Source organism: Tachypleus tridentatus, chromosome 13 (genome assembly GCF_004210375.1).
Source record: "Tachypleus tridentatus isolate NWPU-2018 chromosome 13, ASM421037v1, whole genome shotgun sequence".
Taxonomy (NCBI): Eukaryota; Metazoa; Arthropoda; class Merostomata; order Xiphosura; family Limulidae; genus Tachypleus; species Tachypleus tridentatus.
Genome location: NC_134837.1, coordinates 233,117,171 through 233,143,256, shown reverse-complemented (window position 1 = coordinate 233,143,256; position 26,086 = coordinate 233,117,171). Strand labels below are relative to the sequence as shown.

General features: G+C 35.3%; 1 protein-coding gene and 1 non-coding gene across 5 annotated transcripts in view; one reads left to right on the top strand and one right to left on the bottom strand.

Annotated features, from left to right (window-relative positions):
* The window catches only part of LOC143240424 (uncharacterized), a 101,121-nt gene extending 97,107 nt beyond the window's left edge, over window positions 1-4,014 (bottom strand). For all 4 annotated transcript variants that reach the window (XR_013021757.1, XR_013021758.1, XM_076482840.1 and 1 more), the window contains exon 1: window positions 3,898-4,014. The gene's annotated coding sequence lies outside the window, so the exon portion shown is untranslated. The remainder of the gene's footprint in view (window positions 1-3,897) is intronic.
* A 15,554-nt stretch (window positions 4,015-19,568) lies between these two features.
* On the top strand, window positions 19,569-19,641 carry TRNAR-CCU (transfer RNA arginine (anticodon CCU)). The gene has a single exon. It is a non-coding gene; the product is annotated as a tRNA-Arg (tRNA).
* The last annotated feature ends 6,445 nt before the right edge of the window (window positions 19,642-26,086 follow it).

The following is a 26,086-nucleotide window of genomic DNA, read 5'->3' as shown; positions in this document are numbered from 1 at the left end:
ATGAAAATGGAAGGATGTAGCATGCCTGATTGGTATTGTATGAGGAGAATGGACAAGAGAGAATAGAAAGAGGAGACATCAAAATGACCAAGCACAGAAGTGAAAACCACTGCTGCTGCACTGGCAAAAGTGATGCCACCAGGAAGACATGAAATGGAGTGGCTTGTATAATGGAGAGAACAAGGAAAAAGATGAATGGAGCATAAGCATAGAAGTAAAGGGCACCAACAGCTAAGCCAAAGGTTGAAAAAGTGGCAAGTAAAACCAAGCAAGCTTGGAATTCAAGTGTGTGGTGAAAGTATCCAGTTCTGGATTACTCCACTGAGAACACAGCTAGCCAAAACCTGTGGGTTGAAAAAACACTGAGATTAATCTTGATGAGAGAGATAAAAGATCCATGACCAGAATATGATGGTTATGGGCCCAAAACAGAATATTGAACTCATGGAAGCACTAAGACCTCAACTGAATGTCTTCTTGCTCAGTGACGTGTAAGACACCTGTTAAGTTGTCAGAATGGATCACAACCAAGCAGTTTCAGAGCAATTTAAAGAAGTGAACCAATGCCTAATGGACAGTAAGCAGTTCTAAGATACTGCCATGCAGAGATGAGTAGCTGACAGACAAACAGCCCAAAATCTCCTGTGTGTCCAGATACACATCCAATCCAAAAGCATCCATGAAAAGGTGCAGCTCCAAACAAGGAGGAGGAACACCCAATGTGCTATTGTCTCTGTCCAACCACCAAGTACAGTCCACATGAAGGAAAGGAGGAAGATGGATAGGGGCATCCAAGGAATCCCAAATGATGGTCTATGATCTTGTAAAGCCCACTGAAGAGGTTGCACATTGGCTTGTTCAAGAGAGTTAAACCTCCAAAGAAGCCCACATTCCCTGAAAAGATAGAAGCTCTTCCACAGGAGAGGAGGAAAAGGTCTGAGCCCAAAGGTCCATAGATTATAGGAGAAGGAAAGAAAGGTGGGCTCTGGCTGAGGCAGGAATTAAAAATACTAAAGATGAACAAGGCATAAAGCAGGGTAGAAGAAGGACTTTGGTACCTTGATCAGTAAAACTACCTATGCAGTCTTTGGAAAAAGAAACTGAGTGTGATTGAAAGTGGTGACATGCAAAGAAGCTATAAATAGTCCAATGTTCATATAATGGCAAAAAAAAGGTCCCTGGAATGGAGAAGAAAGGCAAAGGCCTGACAACCCAACAAAACAATGTAGGGAGGTAAAGATAGCCCAAATGGAAGAGCTTAGAACTGTTAAACACAACCATGACAAAAACAAAAGAAGATGTTGGGAATATGAGAATGTAAAAGCAAACATAAAAGAAATCAAACTTCACCACTTAAAGACTAAGAGTAAAAGCCTTCCATGGTGAATTAAGAAAGGATTAGCAAATGGTTAAATGATGATGGAGCACCAGTCCCTGATATTCTTGAGGACTATAAACTAATGAAAATAGAAATCAGGCTGAGAGGAGTGCCCTTTTGAAGAAGATCTAGAACTATCTAAAAAAAGACACTGACTGGAAGTGGAATTCCAAGGAGGGGGAAGGATATGGGAGGAGGGAGCATGGAGGAGGTAAACTGAAATTAAGAACAAGCCATTCAGAACCCAAGTCTGTGGTGAAAACTGCCAAATGGTGACAAAGTGCAAAAGCCTCACCTCCCCCCTTTAGATATACCCACAATGTTGCCATTGGGACCATCACAGATGCTGGTGCCATTGGCAAACAAACCAACAGTTAGTCTCAGAGACATGTATAGCAGGTACTAGTAAAGATAGGGGATGAGACATAGAAACAGGTTCATGAGGAGTCTGAGACAAACAAGAAGCCAACAGGGAAGATATGCAAATTCAACTATGGCCTGCAATGAGTCAAGAAAACTCCTTAAGACACCTTGCCTTAAAAACAGAATTACGAACAAGTCCTGTGTTGCATCCCAACCCAAGAAATCCCAACAACAAAGGAGCCATGTCTGTAGAAAAAGGGTGAAAGAGGATAAGCATGGAAAAGAGAAAGGCACAAGTCTTAACCAAAAACACTCAGGAGAAAGTAAAGAGCTTTAAACAAGAGGAGAATCGAGGAACAAGGAAGGGAGAATAACATGAAGTAGGTACAGGAAAATTGAGATTGGGAAGTGTTACCAAAGTATTGGGATTCAAACCCCACAAAGGCAGAAGAGAATCCAATGCCTGGGATTCTAAGAAAAAATGGAAACAGAGACCAATATTAAGACAAAGCATGGACTTACACATCATAAGTGGGTTGAGTCATACCAACCCCTGAATGTAATTGGTCTTTAAACCTATTGGCATGAGCCCCAGTATCCAATGAGGAGGAGAACAAAATACTGGACTCTCACTTAAATGGCAAGAATAGAAATCATAGAAAATTGGGGACAAAAAGTAACAGACCAGGTTTGTAAAGAAGGCCTGGCACTTTCACTGGAGCCAAATGTGACTGTGTGACAGAGGAAGGGGGCAGGAAACAGGCTGTTAAAATCTTTATCCTCTTATCCAGGTATCCTTGAACAAGGCATTATAGGACAATCTTCAGACAAACCTGGAGCCCACATGAAGGTAGGCAACTCTCAAAAAACCAAGGCCATAACATCTTCTACTGACAACTGTAGACCTGAAGCCATCACAGTCAAAGTAAGGTTAACTGTCACAGGAATAGTAGTAATAGTAGTTGTAATATTAAATTGAGAATTCATTGGAACTAAGAGTGGAAGTATAAAAATCCAAACAGGGAACAGGTTGAGAAATTTCTCAACCCAAACCAGCTGTTTTTACATATATATTATACAGGTTACACTAACACAACATTTACACAGTTCATTTAATGACTGTTGGTGATGTTTTTTGTTTAGGTTTTTTTGTTTTTTTGTTTGTTTTTTTTTTTTTTTTGGGGGGGGTAATGAAAGTGTTTCAAAATGCATCATTAGTTTCTTGATGACTTAATACAAAGAAAATCCAAAATGCTGATATATATATTCAAAATCACAGATTGCCCAAATGAAAGTTATGTGGTTGTTTTTATTTAAGTATATACACAACTGCCACATATATGACCTCAGTTTATAATTCATAGAAAGTAAAAAAGAAGACTGATGTATTTCATTCCTCAATACATGTGAATTACATACTTTAAATGTCAACATTTTAGTGTTTCAAGGACTAGCAATACAGATGTCTGATGTAAACGTCAAAGAAACTATCACTGGGCCTAAATGTGTGAAAATTTAGATAAGGGCTAGCTCTTATCAAATATACATTATCTGTGCGTGCAATCTCACAATGCAATACCCATAGTGTATGACATAAAAATAAAGCACTGAATTTTGTAATATTGTTCTTAATCTGTGATAATAATTGACAGATTGAAATTTTACTAATTATTTAACACTATTAATAACTAACAACAGTTAGTAGTTGTCGATTAGCAACAAATTTTAGTTATTAGTACTATAACACAAATATTATTAATACAGGGTGTTCGGATAATCACTGTGCACTTATATATTTATTAACAGACATGTTTCAATATAGAATACAGGAGGTAAATATGAATGACAATTATAAACAATGTTGAAAGTGAGCCCCGTTGGCATCAACACAGGCTTGGATCCTTCTTATTTTGTTTCTGAACACCGCTATCAATTGCTGGCTTGAAATAGCCTGAATGAAATATAACATATGATTACAAAACTGCACAGTGACTTTCCGAACACCCTGTAATAGAAATTAGTACAACATTACTACTAGAATTTCTAAAATTGGTATTCGATACTGCACCCAAAATTATTATAAGTAACTTTTATTTTACTACCTAATTTCTTAGCGTTATTATTAAAACGCTTTTGCTTTATATGAATCGTATTACCTCGTGACAGTTCCTCCTATTATAACTACTACCCTTTCCCCTGGGACACCTCCATATTGCGCGACATCTATCAAAATCAATTTAAAATATCACTAATCAGCACCAATATTGAAAAACAACGATACCAAATACGAAATTTCTGTCGTTTAAAATTACAATACATACATCATATCGTTAAAACAATGTAGAGATTTCGATACAACCCTTTAATTTTTCTATAACACCAGAATAATGCAATAATAAAATTAATTATTTTCGTATTCAACTCTCTATTATTATAGAATTTATTACCACTTAGAATTTAGAGCGAAAATTCCTAATTGTCATAATTTCATATTTTTACTTGGTTCGGACTCGAACCCGAGATTACCCATCAGAGAAGTTCCAATTATTCCAATTCTCCTTTTCGTCTGAAATGACGGCAAAAATATTTGAATTTTAACAACAAAAACTTATCACTAAAATATTCTTTGCAGTCCATTTATTTATTATTAAGCTTTATGCAATACATCTAGAAACTAACAAGTACTGTGAATACTTAAAAGTTTATCTGCTAGATATAACTGAGCTGGGATGCCACAGAATAAGTTAATAGGTTACATTTTGGTGCAATAGCTAGGATGTGTTAATGCGCAACAATTTTGAACGTAGTTTCTTTACTCTACTTGACTCTGGTTCGTGTAGCTTTAAACGACGATCATAATAAAAGACCACTTTCTAAGGCCTTACATAACTTAAAGTAAAGAGAAACTAACTTTTATGCAAGAAGTATGAATTTTGAAATTTATCGATCTTTTAGCTTATTTAGGGTATAATTTTTCCCAATGATTTGATGCACATAGCAACAATCCAATAACTTATCTGACAAAGTCTGCAGGAACAGCTGCTGTAGCTATACCTCAAATGAACCATTCTACTCAGGCACCTCCACCATATAAAACTCAAGTCATACTGAGAGTTAACCAACCAACCACACATCTTGGCACTGACATCCAACTACATTCATTTCCAGTGAATGGTGTGTGTTTATGTGTGTTTTTCATATAGCAAAGCCACATTGGACTATCTACTAAGCCCACCAGTGGAATCAAACCCCTGATTTTAGCATTGTAAATCCATAGACTTACTGCTGTACTAGCGGGGACCTCCAGTGAATGGACAGAACTAACCTGATTTGTTCATGGTGTATAGGTTGAAGCCCATAAGTAGCTAGTCTATTAGTTCTGAGGCATTTTGTGAAAATTACAAATGCATTAGTGAATGAATAATATAATTTTTCATGAATATTCATGTATGATACACATACAGGTCAAGCAAAGAAAAGGCATGCACACTCATGAATGTATAACAGAATGTACATAGAAATGATTGTCCAAATAAGGAAAAGGAAATACTGAGATATATTCCAAGCTGTTATAGATATGTGAAGTAGAAACCAATGAGTTATCTTATCTATATTAAACAGATGCTATCTTAACAGAAAGTTCACCCTGTCATACCAAACATTCTTGCCCTTTCAACCAGTGGGGATGTTATGAGTGATGGTCAATCCCACTATTCATTGGTAAAAGAGCAGCCCAAGAGTTTGCAATGGGTGTTGATGACTAGCTGCCTTTTTCTCTAGTCCTACTCTGCTAAATAGGGACAGCTAGTGCAGATAGTCCTCGTATAGCTTTGCACGAAATTCAAAATGCACAGAAAGTTTATCTAATCAACAGTAAATAAAGGAAGTGGGTTCTATAAAAAGACAACTGACAGAACTTTGATAGGAAGGAAGAAGTGTAAAATAGGTGTTAGTAGGCTGCTGGTTGACAGGTTTTGACCAAAACCAATTATCAGTTAGTTCTGATTTAGGATGAATAAAATATTAGAATCAAACCAATTAGATAAAGGATCTACTTGAAAAATAAACATGTAGTGCTACTTGAATCATTGTATGAGCAAAAAAATATGAATAAAAGTTGTCTTTTTCTACCATTTCTCCAAGATGAATTCAGAGGTCAATTACAATACTGTTGATTAAAACCCATCTTTACATTTGTTGTGTTACACAACATGACTAACCTTCAGCACACAAACTCTCTGTAAGTAATTATTACTTGCCTTTGCTATCTAACAACATAGTTAGGAAATGATGTATATTGTATGCAAAAAATAATATAGTATTTAAAAAGAACTCACCAACAGACTTATCAACATTTATTTAAATGGTGTTAACTTTACTGAGAGATAATTTAGAAGAATGTTAGCCAGATTACATAAATTGAACCATGTTTAAATGCATTTCATGCAGTGTTTTAGTTGACAATTTGTTTGTTGTAGGGTCAAATGTAGTGAATTTTATTGAAGGTTTAATTGATGAACAACTACTTGCTCAAAAGAATTTAATTTTTTAATGTTGAAGCTTTTAATGATAGTTTTGGTGCTGTAGATTTGAAAAAGTATTTAAATATTTTGAGTTCATGTGTTATATGTTATTTTTATTTCAGTCTCTCAGTCAACTATTTATTCTAACTGTAAACTTCATTGAGATAGTGACCTGTTCATGACTGCATAACCTGGACCTTTGTAAAATTAATTAATAACTAGCATTAAAGTCCTGCTATAGTTCCAAATAAAGGTTTAGCAAATACCAGAGAATCAGCAGTGCCAATACTTTGCCAAGCAACAAAGTTGGCAAGGCTGTTAGTTTCAGTTGGTTGCTCAACAGGTTCAGAAGAACCAGCAAAAATTGGTTGACACTAACACTGCTACAACTGCTCGTAGTAACTAACAGACCCCATGATGGGCCTGGTCACTGACATGAGAAATCACGACAGGCTACTTAGGTATTTACATGGTTGGGTGGAACTTTTCATGTCCCTGTAAGGATAGAAGCACAAGAGATTTAGATCCTGGTTGATACAAGAACAGCCAGAACACTGGTAGACTTTGCAATATATGAAGTCCTGCAAGTGAGACGACCACTCATGTTACTGGATACCGACTTTGTTTTGGCAAGAGGTGATAGACTAGACATGACTGGTGAGGTAAATTCCCAACTCTCTCTAGGAAAAGTCACTCACAGTATGTAGGTGGTTATTCTGACCTTACATCTCACAAAGGTATCCTGAGAATTGACCTACTGCAAAATTTATCCATTATTTTTATCTGTGCAATATCTAATATTCTGTGAAAGAATTATCTGATTCTATTCAGATCAAACCCAGGAACAGTGGATTGCATGAGTGTAGCAAAGGGTATAACAATACCTCTGTACACAAAAATAGTGTTCCATGGTTTATAGTCAAAATCTAGCAAATAGGTACTATGTAACACAACTGTAGAAGCCACACTTGAATGTACTGTTTTCTGTCCAGAAAACAGATAGCATTACCTTAAACAGGCAGTTATCCTTGCCTGTTATGGTATCTAAAGTTGGTCATGTACTAATAAATATATAAATTCACATGAAACAAGTCTTTCCATAGTTTCAATAAGTTTAGTTATTGTATCTTCTCATTTTCATAAACTACTTTTCAACATTGTTCTGGATGCTTCTTTTGGGCATGACAGTTTAAACTTATAAGATAAAGCAGCTACCAATATCTGATAATTATTTCAGCTCTTAGTTGATAGATTGCTTAATATCATTAAATTTTTCACTTTTAAATGAACAAGCTTGTTCTTCAGTGTTTCATCTGTTCATTCTGAAAACTGTTTTGAACTAAGCCTCATATTTCTCCTATAATACCTTTCCTTCGTAGTCTGTTAATTTCTTCATTGGGCTATATTATTGAATTGGCCAACTAAATTCAGTCACTGGATTTGGTAGTAATCTAACTGGAGTAGTCCAGAAAATTCCTGTACTTACAGACAGCACAAGAGTAATTAGTAACAGGTGAAGATCAAATAGGTTTTCATCATGTGTGTTTTGTAGAAAATGGTGTTTTAGTTTGGAATTCACTGGCAGTTGCAAAAAAAAAAAATGTGGATGATTAAATCTTTGTATATTCATTTACCAGAAGTTTAATTCTGTATTGATGTTCTTTTCTATCTCGTTAATCTTATTGTTATAATCCTTCTTGTGTCATAGATTTCACTGGATTTGGTAGTAATCTAACTGGAGTAGTCCAGAAAATTCCTGTACTTAGACACAGCACAAGATTAGTTGTAACAGGTGAAGATCAAATAGGCTTTCATCATCTGTGTTTTGTAACAAATGGTGTTTTAGCTTGGAATTCCCTGGCAGTTGCAAAAAAAAAAAAATGTGGATGATTTAATCTTTGTATATTCATTTACCAGAAGCTTAATTCTGTATTGATGTTCTTTTCTATCTCGTTAATCTTATTGTTATAATCCTTCTTGTGTCATAGATTTCACTGGATTTGGTAGTAATCTAACTGGAGTAGTCCAGAAAATTCCTGTACTTAGAGACAGCACAAGAGTAGTTGTAACAGGTGAAGATCAAATAGGCTTTCATCATCTGTGTTTTGTAGCAAATGGTGTTTTAGCTTGGAATTCCCTGGCAGTTGCAAAAAAAAAAAATGTGGATGATTTAATCTTTGTATATTCATTTACCAGAAGTTTAATTCTGTATTGATGTTCTTTTCCATCTCGTTAATCTTAATGTTATAATCCTTCTTGTTTCATAGATTTCTCTCTGTACTTGATTTTTTCACTCCAACCTTTTTGTCCTCCTTCAGGTTTGTTGTAATCCCCCCTTACATTTTCAACACCTTCAATATTCTTGTTTTCAGTCATGCTTATTTTTGTTTTTAATTATCCCTTAAAAATTATGAATTTTTGTTTTAACTACTCTCGTAAATTTCCAGCTTTTTTAATATTTCAGTTTTATGCTTTATTTTTTTCTTGATCTTACTTCATTTTTACACATTTTTCCTTTGATATTTTTAAAAATATTTTTTTTCTTGATCTTCTTTCAGCATTTTATTTTATTATTTTGATTAATGATTCTTTCTTCGTGATCTTTTAATATTCAGTTGTTGTTGTTATTTTTGATGTTACGTATTACAATTTATTTTTGACGAGTCTCCTATTTATTATATTACATACATTACAAATTGCTATTTCAAGTAACCGCAAATTTTAATTTTAATTTAGAAGATAATTAAATGTTAATATATATCAAATTTATGATATTTTCCAACGAGGCTGATACACACAATTTTCTTTTTTAACACAAATATATTTTAATATAGAGAAAAAAATACAATTTATAATAACGGTTATTACTAACAGTTATTACAAATGATGGTTTAAATGGTAAAGTTTTACAAAGTTACATATGGGCAGGTGGGTTAAGGCGTTTGACTTGTAATTTGAGGGGTGCGGGTTCGAATCCCCGTCACACCAAACATGCTCGGCCTTTCAGCCGTTTGGGCGTTGGTAAAAGAGTAGTCCAAACGTTGGTAGCGGTTGGTAATGACTAGCTGCCTTTTCTTTTGTCTTACACTGCTAAATTAAGAACGGCTAGCGTATACAGGCCTTCAGTAGCTTTGCGCGAAATTTAGAACAAATAATAGTGAGTCTCATACATGGTAGGTGGCCTAAAATCAATTACTAAGTTAGACTTAATTGATAAAAGCACCACTCCATTAATGATTTTTTGTAAAGAAGTTAAAAAACAACTAAGTACTGTAGAAAAAGAAAGAAATATTAGGAAAAAGCGTAAAGTTAAGAGAAGAATTATAAAATTAACTGACTCAACGAAAAATTCAGAAAATGAAGAAATAGAATATACTTTTTTGTACTACGGTACAACAAATATCCACCAAAGAAATTAATAATGAAACTAACCAAAAAACAACCGTGGGTGTTGATACAGAAAGAAGTAATGAAGCAGGTAAACATACCACAGAAAACACTGAAAATGGTTTCAATTAGTAATCTCAAAGCGAAAAAAACAAACTCTAACGCAGACACACTAAATAACAGTTCAAACCAAAAACTCGAACCCACAACACTCCATAATAAGAGAAGGAATACCAGGCACATACAACCAGCCACAACTAGCAACAGAAATCAAACGCTGTAAGCCGAACGTGTCTATCTTCACCATTAAGCGTCAACCCCGTGCTGGTGTCCTTGTCAGAGGTCAAGAGGCAGCTGACCTAAATAAATTGCTTGAGGAGTGACCGGAAGACTAGTGACATACCAGACGTATGCCTAAGCTTGTACAACATGAGTGAAAAGCTAATAAAATTTCAAGTGGGAAAAGTTGTAGACAGCGATTATCTACCCATATGGTGTGTCTTCGATCTCACCCGCCATAAAAAATATTATACATAGAAAAGAAAAAAAAAAAAACGATTACAAAAATGTAAATTGTAAAGAATACCAAAAACAATTAGGCCATCGATTGCCAAACAAAATTATAACAACAGCTAAAAATAAAATATATCTTGATAATTGCTGTCAAGTAATTACGTACTGCCTTCAAACCGAAGCTAGTACAGTACCGAAACAACAACATAAAATTAAAAAGTAACACATGGAAATCTCACAAACACCTGTTAACACTAATTAAGCACAGAAGACAATACATGGACACAAGAGATAGCGAATTAAAACCACAAATAAACAGAATAAGAAACTAAATTAAAGCAGAAGTTAAATTATTAAAACAAGAAAAATGGGACGAATTCTGGACCAAACTTAACAAAAAACAGATCCGAAACAATTTTGAACACATCTAAAAAGACTAACAAATGCAGATACAACAACAAGAAAATACCCGCCTTTAGAGCACAATAATACCACAGCATATACAAATAAAAAAAAAGCCGAAATATTCAAACAACAACTTGAAAATACGTTCAAAACAAATAATGACCCAGGCATGAACACATAAATAACTTTATAATAAACAACAGTGAATTATTCAAACCACTCTTCCCAGTAGACTTAAATAATTATCAAACCAACAACACAAACACAATTACAGCACAAGAACTCGCAGAAGCAATAACAAACACTAAAAATAAATCACCAGGAGAAGATGGTATACAAGCCATTCTTCTTAAGAAAGGCACTCCGAAATTATTTGAACATCTTACAGCAATTTTTTAATCTATCAACATATTCTGGTTATATTCCGGTTTCTCGGAAGCATGCAAATGTATTAATGTTCCACAAAGAAGGAAAACCAGCCAATAACCCAAATAGCTGCAGACCAATTAGCCTGACCAGCTGTGTAGGCAAAATTCTAGAGAGAACAATTAGTAACAGACTCTCCGCATTCCTGGAGACAACATCAAAATTACCAGAAGAGCAAAATGGTTTCAGAAAATTCAGATAAATAACAGACCACTTAGTCAGATTAACAGAAACAATTGTAGATAGTTTTAATATACGAGAATACACTGTCACTTGCATTCTCAACATTGAGAAAGCATTCGACACTGTATGGCACAACGGTCTCCGGTTCCGAATGCAAGAAATGGGACTACCGCGGGGAACTATTCGCTGGCTCTCAAACTTTCTGGAAAACAGAACTTGCAGAATAAATGTTGAAGGGACGTTTTCATAGAGTTTCACTCCAGAAGCTGGTGTCCCTCAAGGAGGGGAAGTTAGCTCTATCCTATTCATCATATACGTGAATAATATGCCTCTAAAAGATCCAAATAATGGATACTCATTACAGTTCGCAGACGATGTAGCAATCTGGAAAAATGCATCAACACCAGCAATGGCAGCCACAAACATACAACCACAATTAAACAGAATAAGTGAACATTGCCAAAAATACAGAATCAAAATAAACACAACAAGTAATATTTACAAAATTAACTAAACATAAAAAGCACAACCACAGATCTATATGAATGGTGAACAATTCCAGATTGCTACAACAGCAAAATTCTTAGCACTTACGTTTGATTCAAAACTTACGTGGATAAACCACATTAATAATATTAGAACAAATATTTGGCGAAGAAAAAATTATGCTAGGAGTCTAACTGACAAAAACAGTGGAGCTTCGGCAGACAACATTATGAAAATATATAAAACATACATTAGACCCGTCATTGACTATGCAGCCCCTGTATGGATAAATGTAAGCAAAAAACTTCTTCAAACAAAACTACAAACAATACAAAATACATTACTCACAACAGCTTATAAATTACCTAGATCAACATCTTCCGAATTTATGCATAAACACACACATATCGAAACAATAGCAGATAGTCTCCTACATTGTACAATAAATTATTTTAATAAAAAATTGGGAAAAAAATGAACTAGTGAGCAAACTTGACAGGTATTGTTTACATGATGACCATAGACCTAAGCACCCTTCCCCAGTAAATATATATTTTCTGAATAAAAATAAATATGTTAAAAAAATAAATAAAAAAATTATAATAAAAGACCACCTATTAACTAGACTCCACATTAGTTTAAAGATTAATTACAGGACATTGAAAGGGTATTTTTACGTAAACGTTTTCTAGTTAATATCTAACTGATAAAAGTGCAAATAATCTATGGAACCATAAGAGAAATGTTTTATTTGTACCAATTGTATGTATAGATCGTGCATGGACATTGCCCTGAGTTAGTGCGGGTTACTCTGGCCCTCGTGTACTATATATAAATACACTTGGCAGTTAAAAAAACAACCAAAATCTGAAGGAAGGAAGAAGAGGTTAAAGAAACCTGACCCTCCTGGGTAAACAAACATCAATACCCAAATACCCATACAGAGACAGAAAGATACTTGGTCTGGACTGAATCTTTATTGATGTTCCCGAGTACAAATTAATTCTTTGTTGATATAGCTGTACACTTCTTTTGACGACTGGTTAAACTTGAAACACCCCTAAGTTTTCACTAGCGACAATATCCAATGTCCTCGTAGAAATGCTTACGCCCGAAGTAATTTACTGATGTTGAACGATTTGTAATGTTCAAAATATATGAACGTTCCTGGGCAAATTCTGTAATTTTCCGATTAAGGTAAATCCGTAACACTGGACTTCTTTATATTTTTTATTTCATTATTTTAATTTTCAGTCCCTCTTTTTTACTTTTTCTTATATTCTTTACATTTCCTGTTTATTTCTTGCTTGAACTTGTTTTAACTGTTTTACCATCTTATCAAAATTTTGACCCCACTTCATGATGGGTTTATCATTTTAGAACTTAGTCAATGTTTTATTCTATTTTCACCAAAATAACTACGTCCAACAATAGAATTGTAACAGCTCTATCATTGGGTAGGTATTTCTGTATTATTTGGTAAATGTAAAACCAAGTCCAGTCCCTATTACCTTAACAAATTTGTTTACTCCTTCAATAAATTAATAACTTTTATTACAGACTATATTTTCTTGTATGCCTAACTTATCTATTGAAATACAATAGTTCTAATAGCGTTTAACAGAGGGTTGGCATGGCAAGGTGGTTAAAGCACTCATCTCATAATCTGAGAGTCACGGGTTTTAATCCCTGTCACACCAAACATGCTCGCCCTTTTAGCCGTGGTGACGTTAAAGACTCGCGGTTAATCCCACTATTCGTTAGAAAAAGAGTAGCTCAAGAGTTGGTTGTGGGTTGTGATGACTCGCTGCCTTCCCTCTAATCTTACATTGTTAAATTAGGGACGGCTACCAAAGATATCCTTCGTGCAGCATTGCGCGAACTTCAAGAAACAAACGTTTAACAAAACTTCCGAAAACTAACGTATACCTAACTCACAGATAGAAAACTTACAAAATTTCAGTTACAGAGACATTAAACCTTTTTGCCTAACTCTAAATGAATCAATAATGTGCAGAGGTAATTAAAAAATCAGTCTCATTAATAAAAAACCCGTCACTTTTCAAGTATTTTTAGGCAAGCTTATTTTTTTGTCTCTCTCTTCTCTGGGAAGGCGAAGAGGTATATAAGACTACGAGACTGTAGGCTGCTTTTGGTATACGTAAGGTAAAAATCCATTACTGAGTTAATTTAGTGCTAGTTATACACTTGGACTGGGCTAACTTAATCGTTGAGTACTCATTAATAAACTGAAAACTTCACTGGTTCAGTGACATTTATATTGTTCCATAGTACATACTGCACGAAACGTCTAAATTTTACAGAGCCTTTATAAAAAAATCGTGGCAGGTATTTAGTTTTTAAAGGAAAGATTTTAATCTTTCTTCAAGTGGGGTATTCAGAGATAATGTTATACCCTCTTCGCACCCCACACTTAAAAAAAATAGGGGAATTAATAACTATAATTTTAGCGATTGTTTGTATTTGTTAACCGAGGAACTTGGTGAATGTCTAATCATCATCACCCACCATCAACTCTTGTGCTACTCTTTTACCGACGAATAGTGGGATTGACCGTTACATTATAACGACCCCACGGCTGAAAGGGTGATCATGTTTGGTGTGACGAGGATTCGAACCCGCGATGCTCGGATTACGAGTCAAGTGCCTTAACCACCTGGATATGCCGGTCTCTCTAATTTGGATGTACTGACTATATAGAATATTCCAATTGACAAGACCAATTGTCACAAAGATTTTGAAGTTTGAATCAAGTATTAGAACTGACTGTCACTCTTATAGTGTACCCACAGCTGAAAGTGCATTTTCATTTATTGTTTAAATATTATATATTTTGTGTAAATAACTTGTTGGCGTAAGTTTTAGAAGTCTTAAAGCTAATTTGAGAAGTCTGTTCTGTTGTACCTGCAACTTGTATTTGATTCTACTGATATGTTGAAGGTTACTTGACACCCGTATTCTATTGAGGGACGTATATAGACTGAATAGATTTTTATCACAGTTTCTGGTCTCCGTCCTTCTTTTTTTTTTCTGCGATTAACTTTAAATGTAAAATACATTTGTTGATGAATTTCCGTAAATCTTTGAAATGTTCAGTCCATGTAAGGCTTCTGTCGAAAGTTATACCTTGTCACTTGGTTGTGGGGCATATCTTTATTTCAGTATTGTTTAGTCTGATTTTAACTTTTTTGACGTTTTTGAAATGTTTCTTGAGGCCACGTCAAAATGAATTCCTGTTGTTAAGACTGGGTTGAGAGTTACTCTCCAATTTATTAAACTGGCTGATTATGGCGTTTAGGAATTTTTTAATTCTACTGGCAGCTGTAAGGGGTTTTGCGAGGTGCTCCAAACAGCAATATCGTCAGCATGTTGTAAGAAGAGTGTGTACATTAAGTTTGGAAAGGGGTTGTTGCTAACAGGAATGGAACCTTGAGGGCCTCCTGCTGTAATGTTAAATGGTTGAGAGATGGTGTTATTTACTTTGACAGATGCTATTCGATCAGTAAGGAAGTTCGATGTCCATCTGAGGATTGTGTTAATTACATTCATTTTGTGTGATTAGTATTTAAGAACGTTGTGCCATATAGAGTCGAAGGCTTTCTTTACGTCGAGGAATACGGCAATAGTGGTTTGGTTGTTATTAAATGCTCTGAGGACGGATTCTGCTAGTCTGGTTAAGTGGTCTATTGTTTGTCTACCTTTACGGGAGGAGTTCTGGATATCAGAAATCAGGTTATTATTTTTACAATATAAAAGAAGTCTTTGATACAATACGTTCAAGAAATTTACCCAGGCAGCTAAGACTGATCAGTCCGAAGTTGTCAGAATTGGAAACGTTGGTATTTGATTTAAATATGATTGTAGCTATTACTTTTTCCCAGGAGTCTGGGTAATAATAGCCTGACGGGAAAGATAAGTTCATGATGTTGGGTAGGGGTATTGGAAGTTTGATTAATGCGTGTTTTTTTCTGGTTTTTTTTTTTTTTTTAAGTACAATATTGCAGATACCTTCGTGACTGGGAATGAAGTTCTTTAGTGTTTAATAAGGGAGTTGCAGATAAGTAACCAGTTGTCGTTTATTAGGACTGTTATCTTTCTTTTGATCAAAGCATAAATTATGTTGACTTATGTTTTAAGTGAAGGGTCTCATGTAGTCATAAAATTTCTATTTACACGTCTTCATTCGGAATTACGTTATGTATCATACTTCTGGCATGAATTTCTAGTGATGACCTGTATTATACTTGTTTGATGTAGGAGTGGTCAATTTAGTTACTAGGGTTATAGCATTGGTACTTATATCCAAGTAACTCTCTAGTTCAGGGGTTTCCAACTTAAGAGTGCCCGAGGGCCATAACTATATTCATGAGTCTAGTGGCGGGCGACATTATATTTTTGTCAAATTAGGGCTTGTTGGTGTATTACGTAATGCAAAATAAAGAGTAAATAGATCCATGCTAGGGCTAATTTATGTCCTTTCAACATGGTAAAATGAGTTACGATTGGGGAAGGAGTTACTCTGAATTAACATATTTTACGTTACATGATATTTGGACGGGCATATTTTTGAAAAAGATGTATTTCATTGTGAAAATAAAAGGAAAATGTAATTTAAACATGTTCAATTACTCAATAAATAAATTTAATGAAAAAATGCTGCATATAAAAAACTAGAATAGTAAACACATTTGTGATATTTAACATAGTAAGGACATAAAATTTTCAATGTGAACTTTGGGGTCGCTCAGTAGCACTCACCAAAACGGGTATGTGGACATGGAGTTCTGTTGTTGCTAGTCTCGGGAGGTGAAGCAGAGAAGAATCCGTGAGGCAACTTCTGTTGTGGTTCTTAACGAATTTCATCGTGGAGAACACACTTTCACATATGTATGTGCTACCAAACACTAATATCATTTTCTGTCCAAAAGAACGCAGATTTGAAAATCGATTTTTTGAGAGTAGTTTAAAGAAATCTCGTCCTTTTTTCTTGTCTGGTATGCGGAAATGGATCAGCTTGCTTTTGTTTTGGAATTTCGCACAAAGCTACTCGAGGGCTATCTGTGCTAGCCGTCCCTAATTTAGCAGTGTAAGACTAGAGGGAAGGCAGCTAGTCATCACCACCCACCGCCAACTCTTGGGCTACTCTTTTACCAACGAAAAGTGGGATTGACCGTCACATTATAACGCCCCCACGGCTGGGAGAGCGAGCATGTTTGGCGCGACTCGGGCGCGAACCCGCGACCCTCAGATTACGAAGCGCACGCCTTAACGCGCTAGGCCATGCCAGGCCGGATCAGCTTGCAAATCACATAATTTAAGTTAAACATCAGCTTGTTGATTTTCTATGTCAACACAAAGAGGATTATTGAACAGCTCTATCCTGCTTTTTATCATTTCAGATTCTTTGAATCTTGCATTAAACTCATCTATGATATCTTCAGTATTTACACAGAATTCTTAAAAATCAAATGGCTTGTCATCTTTGAACTGTTCTGTTAATTGCTGACAACGTGGAAAGTGGACCAAGTTGTTGTTTTCTAAACAAACTTTGAAAATTCTTAACTTATTTTGAAACCCATTTCTGTTTTCCATTAAATCTGATACCATCTGGTTCCGCCCCAGGAGCTTCAGGTTGAGATCGTTAAGGTCATTTTTGTGAACCTGACGATGACCGAAGAAGGTCTAAACGTTGTTCGCTCCTCTACATAGAGTTTTCTCTATCCATACCAGCCGTTTTTACATATATATTTTTATCTACAAGTGTGTTTTCTCGTCGTCACGGATTAAAGCCTTTTATAGTTGGTCATTGTTTTTTTTTTTTTTTCGCTGGTGCTATCTTAAGGGACGATACTATGTGTGTTTGTGTTTTTCTTATAGCCAAGCCACAAAGGGTTATCTGCTCCGCCCACCGAGAGGAATCGAACCCCTGATTTTAACGTTGTAAATCCGGAGACATACCGCTGTACTAGCGATGGGCACGATACTATGAGAATCAGCTTATCGTTCTACATGTATTTTGTGTACGTGTGAACTTTAATTTCCCATTGATGTGTAGAGTACTTTGCACATTGTTCCTTACACCTGAAAGTGGAAGGGCTTAACCCGAAACGTTGATCGGAGTAAACTAACATTTTAAAAGTTTTGTCACCAATCGTCTGTTCCGCATTTTTTTAAATACATTTAATTTTAAAAAACACACATCTAAGGTGTGAAAAAAGATGCAACCATAAAATGACTGAGTGTGCGATTTAAAGGTATGAAATAAAAATTGGCAGTCAAACACGTAATTACACTTATAGTATTGATAAATTAGTTAAGCCGCGTATTTTGTTTTACTCACCAATATGCCCCAAGTTGAACACAAAACGCGGCCTAACTAACTAATGAATGAATGAATATTTACTGCAAGATTCTTATCAATGCTATAAGCGTAGCTACTAGTCTGGCTGCTCATCTTAATTTCATTTCTTTGTGTCGCAGACTCAATCCTTTTATGGCTGCGCCTTTTTTCGCTCCTAAGGTATTTTTAATTAGATATAATCAATTTTTGTCAGTTCACACCAATAAACCACAGCAGGTAAGACAGTGCCACTTGAAAGTAACCAACATTAGCTTTAGGATCACAACTCTATTATTGGTAGGAGGTTGGACTTCAGTTTACAAATCCAGGTTCTTTAAAATATGTGGTGGTAGTTTTTAATTTCTGAAACATAGTTAATAGCATCATTTATAGTAATGATATGGAATTTTTAGATCAACAGTTTCTTGTAATAATCCCCATGCAATCAGTACAGACGTATCAAGCATCATTATTTACGCTAACTGCTTAAGCTAATATCACGTGACGCCAAACGCTCTTTAATTAGAATAATTTCATAAAATTTAATAAGTTTGTGCTGAAACGTTGGCAGTAAATAATAACTTACCACCTATATGATTTTTTTGAAAACTGTGTACAGAACTGCTGTTCTCTTCTTGATGACGAGAAGCCTGAAGATGACCTAAGAGGGTCGAAACTTGTTCTCTGCTTTATTAGTAAAAGTGTTAATACCCATATCAGCCGTTTCTGAGATACATTTAAACTGCTGATCTATGTTGCCTGGTCTAACTAACATTCATGTATTTGCATGTCCTTTCACCTTATGGTTTTGCTGCTCTAAAACAGCCTTCTTTAATCCGAATGACAAACGATTTAAAAGTGATCCACTTTTAGTCTTAGGTGAAGCTGTAGCGAAAATATTAGAGAGATAGCTTACGAGATTTTTTTTTACTGGTGTGCGCAAATATTTTAATCAAATTTGAGATGTTTTTGTTAAATAAATTTGCTTAGGTGTTTTATATTTACACGAAATAAAGCTCCTAATTGTAGGTTTTAAATATATATTAGTGTATCAAATTTAAAAGAAAAAAAACCGTAAAAGTATGTTTTTCTATCAAATATAATTTCCGTATTTTTGGTGCGAATGTAGAAAAAGAGAAAACACTTAATCAAAATTTGAGATATTGTGTCTCAGGTATTTCTTAATGGATAGCCTTAAAATATGGTATATGAAGTAAAAGTCTGGTAAAGCACATCCACTGAAAAGGTGTGATAGTTTGGATTACCACAGTCAGTGATATAAGAGGTGGAAAATTGTTAAGCTGTCACTCCTGTCAAAAACACAGTGTCCTCCTACATACAGCAGGTTGTTTTAATCGAAGATACACTACCGTACTTGATACTGTACTAGGAATTTTAATTACAACAACTTGAAAAAAATGATTCACTTTTGGTCTAAATAAAAGTCTAATTTCAGTTTAATTATTGCACATAAAGATGCAAAAAAATACATTTGAAAGAAAATATTATTAATATTTTACATTTAGAGAACTACCACTTCGAAGCCCCTGTGGCCTAATGGATAAGGCATCGGTCTCCTAAACCGGGGATTGCGGGTTCGAGTCCCGCCAGGGGTATGGTCATATATTTTTCTCATGAATTCTGTATAATAATAGTATAATAACCCATTTGAGACCATTTAACAAATTATAATAAAAAATTAAAATACATATTATTAATTAGTATTTATATTTTCAATACCCAATGAAATATCGCCTGCATACACGAGTTTCAATTTTCAGGCATAATTTATTGAGTGAAGAAAAAAATATGTGAAATTACAAGAGTAATTTCTTGAATGATTTGATACTTATTCGGATGAAATTCTCGAACGTGAGTTTTACTTACGCCCAATGTTTGAAAGAGGGTTTGTAACTGCTGAGATAAAAGCCAACACATATATAGCGTGCAAAGCATACTACTGCAATAGGGAACTGAGGCTTGTTTCCCAGAAAGTTTGCAAAAATTAGACACTATGAGATTAAACGTGAAAGCAATTTTGCATGAAATATAGCTTAAACAATTGCATAGCTATTCACATAATATCGACAAACATCCAACGAAAATTCAGCTAATCATTATTTCGTTGTAACACTACAATGGTGCTTAACTTAAGCATTAATTTGAATGTTTTGGTATAGTAAAATACTGTACTATCTACATGCACACTAGCTATTAATTGTTAAATTGCCCCCAGTGGCACAGCGGTATATCTGTGAGCTCACATCGCTAGAAACCGGGTTTCGATACTCATGATGGAAGAGCACAGATAGTTCATTGGGTAGCTTTGTGTTTAATTCCAAACGAACAAACAATTGTTAAATTATATTACGAGTTTAAAACATCTATACAACAATAGTATATTAGCTATTCTAATTATTGGCTATCATATTCCTACATGTATGTACCATTGAGATAACATGTTAGCGTGCTCCTTTCTTCTAGGGTATTTTCTATAAATTACTTAAATGCAGTTTTAGTGCTGCTGTCAGTGTCACAATAATTCCGTGTTATAGCTAGAATCCCTTGCCTTTCTTTGATTTATGTAAACCTCAGGTAAGTAATTATTAAACTGTCAGAGAGCAGATGTCAAACGTTTACATGAACTAAGTGGCAATATTAAAAAAAAAAAGGAAACCCCACTCCACCCCTTCATACACGCGTGCTGTATAGACAAGCTAGAGATATTTGGTATACTGAATCGCCCTATCAAGCAGGCACCCAGTGTATGGGGCCTGTCGTGTAAAGATATTTCAAGACGTCTTGTCTACCATCAACAAAGTTCTTCATAAAAATATTAGGATTTGGCAAATCTTCCCTGTGAGAATCTATAGTCGCGTAACACCAGAGATAGAAAAATATTTTATAACTTTTTGTGGATTGAGCTTCTGAATTGATACTTCTTACTTTATATGAGGAAAGATTACTGATAATATGGTCAACAAAAGGAATGGTTACTGCTTCTCAAAATAATCCTCCGCGGAACTATATTCTGCATTTGCACGTCGGCCTTATTGTTGACTAGCTCATGGCATGCTAATATTAATATTAGATTTATTTCAATATTACTGATATGCCTGAAGATACGATGTTAATAATCATCTACGTTCACTCTTAATGAAGTCAGTTCCTTATAGCATTGTATCTCAGACGGTTGGTATGGGTATTAACATTTTTACTAATAAGGAGAAAACAACGTTTCAACCTTCCTAGGTTATCTTCAGGTTAAGAAGGTTGTTCTCTCCTTATCAGTAAAAGTGTTAATACCCATACCAGCCGTTCTGAGATATATTTTTATTTCAAGTGGGTTTCTCGTCATCCAAACTTCCTTTTAGCATTGTTCTGTTAGAGAAACACTAGAAACAATGTCAGTTTTATAGAAGCTTCTTTCAAACAGTAAAGGGAACATTGTGAACCTATTAAAAATAAAATAATTTAATTATTTTTAGACAATCAATAGCATTTTTATTGTCTTCAACAGCCCAATTTTCATTAAACATTTTAAAAGTATCATCTTTATACATAAAAACGTCACACACGTGAAGTAAGAACGGATGACATAAAACCGTCCTATTCTCAACTCAATGTGTAATGGAAGACGTGATGAAGCTGCTCCGTGCAGGGTGGTCTTTTGACAGATTACATTAAATATTTTCCTACGTTTATGTGACGTTTTAATCCAAATATTATTCCTTTCACCTGATCGATACAATTTCGGATTGGTAAAAGTGGACAAGTATTTTAACAGCAAGATCAAACGAGTGACCCGCGCTATGAGTGTATAAGGCTTCGGTGTGCATATAACGAATTTGATTTTGGACAACAGATCTTTTAGCAGCCATAGAGGATGCTGCATCATCTCTGATCATATAATACATTTAGAGATAATCCAACATCATTCAATATCTAATGCTTCATAAGGAGAATATAAACTATATATAATACGTAAAATACCATAAGCAGCTGCGTTATAACTATGTAAGCATACTTTTACATCATAAAAGTAGTAGATTCGACTCAATGATTCTGATTAAATAACTTAAATGAATCTTCCTAATGTGTGTGAACTAACAAAAATGGACAAAGTTGGTAAAAATGAAAGTAATCTTTATTATTGAATAAACAAAAAAAAAAGAAAAGAAAACGCAATGCATGTGCTTGCGCATACAAAAATACGGTGACTTCTGCTAAGTTGTGCTGATCCCCACAGCTATCTCTATCACGGGAAATACTTCATTCAAACCTAATACGATAATCTTAAAAGTATATCTTCACTGTATAACCTTCTAGTAGGATTGGTCGAAGAAAGCACACAATAATTCAGGAAGGTCATACGTTTTCTTTTTCCAGTCCCTTCACAACAATGGTCGGCTGATACATTTATTCAAAATCACACTGAGCCGGTAAATAATTTTACGTCAGTTATAATTTTATCCCGGTCATTGCATATTACTGTAATATCCTATCGAGCATAATACACGTCCACTATATACAACGAGGGATCAACATCTCCCACTGACATCTCCTGTGTAACATTGTGTAAAAACATGGTAAAGGCTAAAACGTTGACAGTTTGAACGTGGCAGAATTGTTGAGCTGTAAAGCAAGGTCTCTCTCAATGTGTCATCGCTGGTGAGACTGGGCGTGGTAAAACTACTGTTGCAAATTTCTGAAAAGACCCTGAGGGATACGGAACGAGAATTTCAAGTGGTCGGCCCAAGAAAATTTCGCCGGCGTTGAGCAGTAGGTTTCGACGGGTTGTTCGGCAAGATACCAGCCGATCGTCGAACCAGATTAAGGCCCTTACGGACGCAGAATGCAGCTCGAGAACAATAAGACAGCATCTACGAGAGAAAGGCTTTAAAAACCATAAACTTCTTCAAAGGCCATGCCTCCTTCCACACCACGAAACAGCTCGGTTAAACTTTGCTGAGAAGCACCAAACATGGGACGTAAAAAAGTGGAAAAAGGTTTTGTTCTCTGATGAGAAACAATTTAACCTGGATGGTTCAGATGGCTTCCAACGTTACTGGCACGATAAGGATATCCCACCGGAGACATTTTCTACACGATACAGTGGAGGAGGTTCCATCATGATCTGGGGTGCTTTCTCCTTTCATGGAACAATGGAGCTTCAGGTTATACAAGGGCATCAAACAGCAGCTGGCTGCATTGGCATGTTGGAAAGAGCATCCTTATTGACTGAAGGCCCTCGCTTGTGTGGAAATGACTGGATCTTTCAGCAGGACAACGCTGCAATCCACAATGCCCGCAGAACAAAGGACTTTTTCATGGCAAATAACGTGATTCTTTTGAACCATCAGCATGTTCGCCCGAACTTAGCCCCATTGAAAATGTTTCGAGGTGGATGGCAAGGGAAGTCTATAGAAATGGACGTCAATTTCAAACAGTGCATGATCATCGTGAAGCCATCTTTACCACTTTGAATAACATTCGAACCAGCCTTCTGCAAACGCTTATATCGACCATGCAAAAGCGAATGTTTGCAGTTATTCGCAATGACGGCCTTGCAACTCACTACTACGACCTCTTGTTGGGCATTTCCTACCCTGTTTAGGACTTCTTTTTGGTATGGTTTTAAAATTTTGACTAGCTAGTATTCAGGCTAATTTCATAGTGTCCACATTTTCCCTATTAAATGCTAAAAATGTTTGTTGTTGTTTTTTTCTTTTTTCATCTTTCTAAGCTCTTCTCACATAAATGGTTGAGTCTAACAACGTAAAATGCATATTTGTTTCTTTATGTTCATTGGCCTTAAGATTTTGGCCAGCAGTGTATATTTATATATATATATGTATTACTAACGAAAGTATAAATCATATGGTATGTTCACGTATCGTATCATTAAATGTATCATGAATCCCTTCCGAGCAACGGTAAACGAAAGATAGAGTGCCAGGCACACAGAAAAAATACTTCCGCCACTGCTATTTAGGGAATTCGAGTCCATGTTGAGAAATATAGACACATATAATGCTTTGAAACTAGCCGCCTCATTTTAACATGGTATAAAATAAATAATGATTATATAACGAGCTAAATAAAGAGTAATGAGTTATTTAATAAATTCTCTCTTACAAAACTGAATACGTATCCAATTTCTCTCTACGTACGTGTCTTGCAACATTCACACCAACCAGCTCAAAAATAGTGTGACATCACATAAATATATATAAAATGTTTTTTTTTTACGAGAAAGAGAATATTTATGTAACAGAAAAGTAAAGAAGAATGAAAGAGTAACATAGAAAGAACTTTGTACGAAGACACGGTCACAGAAGAAATAGTTGGTGTTACAGTTATTTTCTTTTATTAGTTAATTTAGGTTATGGTTTATAAAGTAATAAAATTTCTTAAGAAATTGTTTGGTACAAGCGTTAAAAATTTTATTTTCAGAATTAATTAGTAACTGTGTAATTACTGAATTGATATTTTCAACTTGAACTGCAATTTGGCTTCATTCGCACACATGTTAAATGGCCAAGTCAAACACCCCTAAATTTTAAATACACCCGTCTCTTATTTGGTTTGGTTTGTTTTGAATTTCACACAAGCTACACGAGGGCTATCTGCTTTAGCAGCCCCTAATTTAGCAGTGTAAGACTAGAGGGAAGGCAGCTAGTCATCACCACCAACCGCCAACACTTGGGCTACTCTTTTACCAACGAATAGTGGGATTAACCGTCACATTATAACGCTCCCACGGCTAAAAGGGCGAGCATCTTTGGTGTGACGGGGATTCGAACCCGCGACCCTCGAATTACGAGTCGAGTGCCTCAACCACCTGGACATGCCCAGCCCTCTAATTTGGAAGTACTGACTAAATAGAAAATGCCAATTGGCAAGACCAATTGTCACAAAGATTTTGAAGTTTAAATCGAGTATTAGAACTGACTGTCACTCTTATAGTGTACCCACAGCTGAAGGTGCATTTTCATTGTGTAAAAACAAGAGATAAATTTTACTCTTCCTAAATTAAATTTTAAATGGCGTTGCTGTCTTTAGTAAATAAGGTGGAATTTCGCAATACAAAGTTAACAGTATAAGTTATGTACATTTCTATATATAGATATATAACAGTAGATCCATCAAAAGGCTCAGCAATTATAAGTGCAGTGTTTATTTTATATTTCATATTTTATAATGCCGTTTAAAAATGTTATAAATACATAACAAGCACTATCATTTGATATTCATAAAAAATACTGTCATTCTATAGGTTTAAAAGTTAAAAATAATCTTTAAACATTATTTCCTGCTGCTCAAAGTCTTAATATTTCAGAACACACTCTTTTCTATACTACTTAGTTTCCTTTTTCTCTGTAATATGTGTAATGCCCAGACGTTGACTTTTGTCACAGTACAATAACCTTTAAAAGTCGTGTAAAGCGCTTGGATATCAGTAGTACAGTAACACAGAAACTTTGATAGCGGCAAAGCTTGTTTTATATGGGGATTTTTTAGGATGACCGCAAAGTAAGCCAATAAACTGATGTCCTAAAGAAACGCCTCTCGACAGTATGGCCTAATTTAACCGTCTCTTTCTTGTGTGTCCTAAGTGAACAGTCCTTTTAAGTTTGGATCGCTCTATTTTTGGTGCAAGTCGCCTAGATTTTCTCTCTGCTTCCGTGAAACTAACCTACAAGTGAAAGTGCTAGAAATAGGGTTACTGAGGGATAGTTTCTCCTTCAATCGGTATATTTGTTGTTGTTTGTTTGTTTTTTTAATTTCGCGCAAAGCTACACGAGAGCTATCTGCTCTAGCCGTCCCTAATTTAGCAGTGTAAGACTAGAGGGAAGGCAGCTAGTCATCACTACCCACCGCCAACTTTTGGGTTACTCTTTTACCAAGAAATATTGGGATTGGCCATGACATTATAATTCCCCCCACGGCTAAAGGGACGAGCATGTTTGGTGTGATAGAGATTCGAGACAACGAACATCAGATTACGAGTCGAGCGCCCTAACCACCTGGACATACTATGCAGAATTGGTATATGGT